Source organism: Mus caroli, unplaced genomic scaffold, assembly GCF_978045245.1.
Source record: "Mus caroli unplaced genomic scaffold, Mus_caroli_1 scaffold_1, whole genome shotgun sequence".
In the NCBI taxonomy this organism is placed as follows: Eukaryota; Metazoa; Chordata; class Mammalia; order Rodentia; family Muridae; genus Mus; species Mus caroli.
Window position 1 is genome coordinate 162,796,956 of NW_028227256.1, and position 8,176 is coordinate 162,805,131.

The 8,176-nt window shown below is 44.8% G+C and overlaps 1 long non-coding RNA gene across 1 annotated transcript in view; it reads right to left on the reverse strand.

Annotated features, from left to right (window-relative positions):
* Positions 1-874: 874 nt before the first annotated feature.
* The window catches only part of LOC110305395 (uncharacterized), a 27,565-nt gene continuing 20,263 nt past the window's right edge, over positions 875-8,176 (reverse strand). The window contains exon 4 of the long non-coding RNA XR_002379153.3: positions 875-1,101. This is a non-coding gene — a long non-coding RNA (uncharacterized LOC110305395). The remainder of the gene's footprint in view (positions 1,102-8,176) is intronic.

Genomic DNA, 8,176 nt, shown 5'->3' on the forward strand with positions numbered 1-8,176 from the left:
TTTTCAGCTCTGTAATAGTTCCAGAGCAACTGGCTCTAGAGCAGGACTCCAGGATAATACACAGCATGGCTCAACAGGAAACTTCCTGAGAAGCAGTGGAAATGAAGAATTCTGCTAGAAGATGAACCCACGCTTCCCTTTTTCATTAACTGATTCTGTGAAAGAAATCTTGTCCCCTACATGTCCTTCAGGTCCTTCCAGCATCATCCACCCTCCCCCGCCCCCGGCTGTCTTCACCCACACACGCCTAGTACCGGGTAGTAACGCCTTTGAATACCATGCTTTTTATGGGATAGTGAGATTCATTTTTAGCTCTTCCTCATTAAAGGAGAGAGCCTTGAAATCAGCACGTACACCCACAGCCCCGATCAGGTGAAGTTACCAGGGCAACGGCAGCCGCCTCTGACGTCACTGAGGGAGGACACCTCCGCAAGGAAGCTGCTGCCTTCACCATCACAGCCCCCACCCTGCCCCTGCTCAGCTCCTCCTCTGGCTTTCAGGTTTATTGATTCCCTGAGTTGCTGAGCTCCCCGTGAGCGGTCTTCCCACCCCCGCCCTTCTCACCCAAGAAAGAGGAAATGAAGGGACACTAAGGGATAGCTTATGCTCACCCCCAAAGCAACAATGGGCAAATTTAACCCAAGATAAATGAAATCCTCTTCTCGCCCATTCCCACCTTATGCTTAACATAATGTCTAAGCACCGTCTTGCTCCAGTCACATGCCACAAAACAGACACCTCAGTCCCCAATGAGCAAAATACAACCGGTGGCTCCTAATGACATTGTAGCCATGTTAACGCCAGTGCTCTTGGTTTTCCACACAACTACAAGGCAACCTAAGAATGTGTTTCTCATAAGAACCTCCCCCCTTGTCCAATGTCGCATGACAAGAACATACACAAGATATTTATTGGGAAAGACAGAGGGCAGCTGCCTCTGCCTCAGTGAGAAACATCAGGGAACCGAGTGAGAGGCAAGCTTTTTTTGAGGGGGCGGGGGGAGTCTCAGGGACCGGTGGGTTTTCAAACCCGGAAGTGGGTTGGATTTTCTTTTTTTTTTTTTTTTTAACCGTAACACTGACGTGGTTCTCTTCTCAGACCCTGTGGAAGACGAGAAAAACAAGAGATTTAGGTTCCAAAAGTAGCTTACTGTGTGTTCCTATCTATCATATGAAGCAGTTTTAGAGGAGGAGATCTCTCAGCTAAACCCATTAACTACTTCCCTCCCCAGCAACCTATGTGCAAAACCTTTAAGGCAACTGTTTTTTAAAAAACACTTGTTTGGCTCATGGTTCAGGAAGGTCAAGTCCAAGATTAAGTGGCCCACTGGTCTGGACCACTGACTGGTAAGGACAACTGTGGCAAAAATCAGTTCTCCACATGGTCACATTCCATCTCTAGAAAGTAGGAAGAGAACCACAGTCTCCCAGAGACCTAAGGACCTAGTCCTAGAAGTCTACAGCACCTACAATTAGCACCACCCCAGGTACCATGCCTTTAACACGTGGACCTTTAAGGGAAAGGCCCCATATTGAAACCACAGTTCCTAGCACCTACCCCCATGTGGCTGGTCTCTACAAAAGGAGGACTCAGAACCGAGTGGTTCCTTTACAGACCAGAATGAGGCTATCTCTGCCCTTTCTTCCCACTTCTTTTTTTTTTAATATTTTTTATTACATATTTTCCTCAATTACATTTCCAATGCTATCCCAAAAGTCCCCCATGCCCTCCCCCCCACTTCCCTACCCACCCATTCCCTTTTTTTTTTTTTTTTTTTTTTTTTTTTTGGCCCTGGCGTTCCCCTGTACTGGGGCATATAAAGTTTCCTATGAGTAAGATGGCAGAAGTGAAAGCAGGAGTTTTAGGTTCCTGTGTCACTGTGTTGAACGTGGTCCTTCACTGTTTTGTGAACCAAACTAAACATCATTTGTGCTGGGGAGCTGGACTTTCACTTCTCTGTTATAGCAGGGGGCATTAATCCAGACAGCCTTATAGCCAACAAGGATAGGCCAATGAGACTATGTATGCCATTGAGGACTTTGGGTTCTTAAGGACAGCACACCTGGGTCCAAATCTGAACACAAAACTTGCTCAAACTAGAGCAAAATAATAAGACCCAGTAAAGCATGTCAGGCCAGGTGTGGTGGCACATGCCTTTAATCCCAGCACTTGGGATCTCTGAGTTCAAGGCCAGCCTCGTCTACAGAGCAAGTTCCAGGACAGCCAGGGCTACACAGAGAAACCCTGTCACAGCTGGGATTGGATGGGGAGGTGGCCCAGTGGTTAAGAGCATGTACTTGTGGATAGCCTGAGCTTGGTTCCCAGCACACATGCTGGGCAGCTCCCAACTACCTGGTACTACAACTCCAGGGGGTTGCACACCCTCTTCTGGACTCCATAGGTATCTGCACTCAAACATTCACATACCTACACAGACAATTACATGCATAATTTAAAATAATAAGATGCATCTTAAAAGAAATGTACTAGTGGTGCTGGTGCTGTCTTTCCTCCAGGCGACCACGGCAGGTTGGTATGTGCTTCTCCCTTGACCTTGTGCCACTGAATGTGGGAATGCTGGCCATGGGCTAATACTAGCTTCTGCTCAAAGGGCATATTAGACATGCCTTGTCAGTGTGGGAAAAGTCCCTGAGAAATTGATTTATGGGAAATAAGATTTACTTTGGCCCACAGCATTTGACATTGCAGTGCATGGCTATGTTTCTGGGCCTGTGGTAAGTGCATTATGTCAGAGGGATGTAGAGTTGGAAAGCTGCCCCCGCTGGACAGCTGTGAAACAGAGAGGTCTGGGAAGGAAGGATCTGAGAGTAAGATGTCCTTTCCTCCAGCTAGACCCCATCTCCTTATAATTCACTTAGCCATTAACTCACCAGTGGCTTACCCTATTGATAACCTAGTGCCCTGGTGACCCAGCTACACCGTTACAGCTGGGATCTAAGCCTTCAAGCTAACCCCAAGAGTGGAACTTCAAAAAGGCTAAACCAAAAATATGAGACCCAGATTCTGGAGAGATGGCTCTCACAGAGGGTCAGAGTTTGGCTTCTAGCACCCAGGTTGGATGGCTCATACCCACCTGTAGGTACAGCTTCTGGGAAGCCAACACCCATCATGTGGATAGACTCTGAGGTACCTTCACTCATACATGCACATAACCCCCCACACACACACACACACACACATATACAAATATATATATATATATATATATATATATATATATATATAATTTTAAATCTTAAGGGACTCTTTCTAAAGCTGAAAGAAAACCACACTGCCCCTCTCCTCATTTCCCAGCCCTATGCTCTTCAGCTCAAACTTTCCTCCACACTCAGCTAAATTAGTTCTGACTGCCTATCAGGGAAAACCAGACTGCTTGCTTGCTTTTAAATTTTTTAAAATGTATTATTCTTCTACAGCTTCATACATAAAATTTCACACACACTTCTCTTCTTCATCCCTCTTCCACCACTGCCATTCTTTCTTCTTCCCAAGAAGCCCGTCTCCGGATGTTATGTCCTTTTTATGTGTGTTTGTTTTGGATTTTTGAGACCCACTGACTTTAATTAGCGTTGCCTTCTTGAGCCTGGCTGGGGGGCACGGGGGGGGGGGGTTATTTACTGGAGCACAGGCAATTGAAGAGAGGTTAGAGCATTAAAAAAAAAAAAAAAAAAAAGACTCTCCTAGCAACATTGTCAACGCCTCCTCAGAGAGGGGTGGGGCCTCGTGAGCCCCTCCCACCCACCAATGGAATGTGGACCAGCCTGGTTCTGGGCGGGTTTTGTGTTAAGTAGCACACTGCAAGTCATGTGGCTTGGACCCCAGAGCCCTGACAGGGTGGCGAGTGGATGAAGAAAGGACAAACACACAGACACACAGGAAATCTGGGATCAGGTGGAGGTCTGCGACCTTCCACGGAGGGCACCTACTGCCACAGAAACCTGGAACCTCTAGGTGCAGCACATAGATGTGCAGTCTCAGGCTGTAAACAGCAGAGAGGAGGGAGCTGCTGTTGCTGGCTTTGCACACACTGGTCACTCCTCGATAAACGCCTGTACTCAGACCCCAGAGGAAAGCTTTGCCCTGCCTTTGAGCCTCACCCAGGTAAGCTTTACCTCCCCTGTGGGGTGGAGGCACTGGATTCCACAGCGTGGCCAGTCACTCAACATAATCACTCAGAATTTTACTCGCTTGGGACTTCTCCACTCCCTCCAGTAACGAACAATGGCCAGCAGTGTCAAGTCTTTAAAAAATGGCATTTCATGGTACTCCCAACTCTTCAATTCTTGAATTCCTGTTACTCCCTCTTCTATGACGCTCCCTGAGCCTTGCAAGGGATATGTACACATTCTGTTTAGGGCCAAGCAGTCAACTTAACCTCTGCTCTTTGACCAGTTATGAATCTCTGCATTCCTCGTTACCCACTGCAAGGAGAAGCCTCTATGACCAAGGCCGAACACTGATCCACGGGTACAAACTTAAATAGACAGCAACTCAATACCATGTGCAGAAATGCTTTTCGTCGCAGAGTCAAAGCAAGACATAGATATCATCCACAGAGGTCCTGATGCAGAAATTACAGAAGGAAGACAATGAAGGTCAGGAAGGTAGGAGGCGCCAGTCCAAAGCCAGTGACCAATGGGAGGCTCAGGCCCAGAGCCAGTGGCCAATGGGACAGAAACTCAATGAAACTCTAGGAAAAGGTTAAGATAAGTGAGACTCCGTAAATAGTACTTTGGAGATAGAACAGAGAATGAAACTCACCTTACCACAGGATCCTCCCAAAGAAAAGAGTAAGGCTCTGAGTGAATCAAACAAGAACTTACATAGACGTCCACATAAGGAAATACCAGTGTCTCTTGCAACACTAATCACTGAGCACTCCTTCATAATGTCAGGACATTTCCAAATCTGGAAAACCAATACGGCCTTTTTTGGAAGGCAAACCGAGTCTATTCTAAATTTAAATCTTCAGCTCTTTGGATCGAGCAAGTCTTACTTCAAGGGAGTTAATCAATAGGAATATTTCTATTCTTGAAATTTTGCAGAAAAAAAAGTCTGTACAAAGATATTCATTGTCAGTGAGACACAGTTTTGAAGCATTTTGCCTGAGGAAAATTTTCAGCCATTCTTTTTGGAAGACTATGTTCAGTCTTGGGTAGAAGCCAGGGTTGCCTCCAAACACTCTCCAATGCTCAGGACACCCCCAAACATCAACAGTATCAGTCTTGAAAAAATCCCCTGACACTGTAAACTAGAAAGGAAGGAAGGAAGGAAGGAAGGAAGGAAGGAAGGAAGGAAGGAAGGAAGGAAGGAAGGAAGGAAGGTGCCCTGATTTGAATGAGAATGGCCCCATACATTCACATATTTGGAATGTTTGGTTCTCAGTTGGTGGAACTTAGAAAGTTTGGCTTTATAGGAAGAGGTGTGTCAGAAGGGGTGGGCTTTGAGATTTCAAAAACCCCATGCCAAGCCCAGTCTTGTTCCCTCTCAGTATCTTCTGTCTGTGAATCAAGATGTAAACTCTCAGCTCTTCTTCCTCCAGCTGCCTACCAGCCACCACGCTTCATACTATGATGATCATGGACTAACTCTAGGGAAGTGTAGGCAAGTCTTTAATCAAATACTTTTTTATATTAAAAAGAAAGAAAAAAGAAATAAAGGAAGGAAAGAAGGGAGGGAAGGAGGGAGGGAGGAACGAACGAACGAACAATGGATGAGGAAAGAAGGGAAGAAGAAAAATATGTTCAATCTGCAAGGTTAACTCTACTAGTATTCAAAATACAATCTAAATTCATAAAGGAGCCAAGATTGGACATCTTTCTTCTTTTTGGGGGGGAGGGGGTTGAGACAGGGTTTCTTTGTGCAGCCCTGGCTGGCCTTGAAGTCACTCTGTAGACCAGGTTGGCCTTGAACTCAGAAATCTATCTGCCTCTGACTCCCAAGTGCTGGGATTCAAAGCATGTGCCACCACACCCAGCGGACATCTTTCTTCTTGGCTGCCACCAAACAAGGGTCCCTTGAAGACAGAAGCCACATTTCTTTCTGCCATTTATTCATTTTTCAAACTATCGCAAGTCCCAGTATCTTCCATGTTTTCACATGCTATTTGCTAAATGATTGAATGGTGTGACTTGGTAGGCTCCTGTTTTCCTTTAGAACAGCAGTTCTCAGCCTGTGGGTCACAACCCTGCGGGAGGTTGCAAAACAGATATCCTGCATCTCAGATACTTGCATGCCAATTCATAACAGTAGCAAAATTACAGTTATGAAGTAGCAACAAAATAATTTTAAGGTCTGGGGTCACCACAATCTGAGGAACTGTATCAAAGGGTTGCTGCCCTAGGAAGGCAGAGAACCACGGATCTAGAAGGGGTGCCAGTAAAGACTTGTTTCACCTTGAGGTAATCTGCAGCTATCAGCTGTGTCCTTCTCCCTACCCCAGGCGGTTGCTGGTTTAGGAGATGGAGTGAAGGGTTTCGGGAAAGGAAGACAAACAAGACAAAAGATGGAAATTTGAATTCTCAAGATGAAACAAGTAGGAAATTTTAGCTTATTGCCCATACTCTGTAGCTCCTAACATTATATGTATCCTTTTCTGAGAGAGAGAGAGACCCCAAGACATTATATGTATCCTTTTCTGAGAGAGAGAGAGAGAGAGAGAGAGAGAGAGAGAGAGAGAGAGAGAGACCCCAAGAAGACTAGGAACTTTTAAGCTAAGGTTTTGGGGTTTGTTTTGTTTTGCATTGGGGGTTAGAGAGGTTTGTAGGGACCTTAGCCACCCAGGTGTTGGGGTTGATATCATAACTGGACCAAGGGGTTTTTAACTAAAGCTAAAAGTATGTGTGGTCATTTGAATAAGAATGTTCCTCATAGGCTCATATACTTGACTACTTGGTCTCCAGTTAGTGGCACTGTATGGAGAGGTTGAGGATATGGCTTTGCTGGAGGAAGTGCATCACTGAAGCAGGTTTATCCAGGTCCCTCTCAAAATGTGACCTCTTAGTTCCACGTTCCAGCCACCATGCCTGCTCTCAAGCCTCCCACAATGGCCGACATTCACACCTCTGCAATTATAAACCCAAAGGCACCGTTTCTTATATAACTTACCTTGGTCATGGTGTTTTATCATGGCCTAAGCAAAGTAACTAAGACAGTGTTCAAATAACCTCTGGTAAGGACTAATTTCCCTTAGCGATTCGGAAGCCATTATGAAAAGTCCGTTGTGACAAATAGAACTAGAAATGCCTCCCCAAAGCAAATTGCCACGTCGACGTTCCAATTTTCCCTTGCAAGCCTTTAATATACACTCCAGAACACGGCACTTGAAAGGTGTGCTCATTGCAAGATACCCAACCCAAATTATAAACTTCTATTGATGTATGTCCTCATTATATATGCAAAAGCATTCTCCAGTTTAAAAAAAAAGGCAAGAGGTAAATAAATCTCAGAAATGGGTGAGCCAGATGTTTAGAACTTCACCTATAAAAATAAATGTAACGTAAACTATTTCATTATACCACACACCTAATTGTAAAACTGCTAAGCAAACACTTTCAGGGCAATTGGGCAATTCACATGCTGTGTCAGCTTTTCAATAAACTTGACAGGTGAAGAACGTAAGTGCAGTTCATCCCTCTCTACCCCTGAGCATACTAGCTTTAGCTCAACCCAGCACCACCACGCCATCTTACTAACAGAGAAACTAACTTAGCCCCAAGTTATCTGCTCTTAGAAAGCTTTGCTACACAGCCAATTTGGTTGCCTTAAAGGAGTTTTGGGTGTTCTTGCTATATCATACCAAATAAAAGTCAAACTGGACACACACAAAAAAATCTAAATGTATCGTTATAAATTACATATGTCCCACTATATGTGTGTATCGGCATTAAATTAGCTATTGCTGCGTTACCATCATTTTCTACTGTAAAGGAAACTGTGATAAAACATTTCCAGAGATATAAATTTCTAATCCCCCCACCTCCTACCCTCACCAATCTACTGAATCCCATCCTTGCTATTGACCTACTAATTAATAGCTATCTCTGAGTCACCGAACCCTCTGTATAGAGAGACGATGGGGTCACCAACAGCCTTAATTAGTACTTATCCACCTGCTTCATCAAGCCAAGCACTATAAAAATCAAATTAGTCAGAT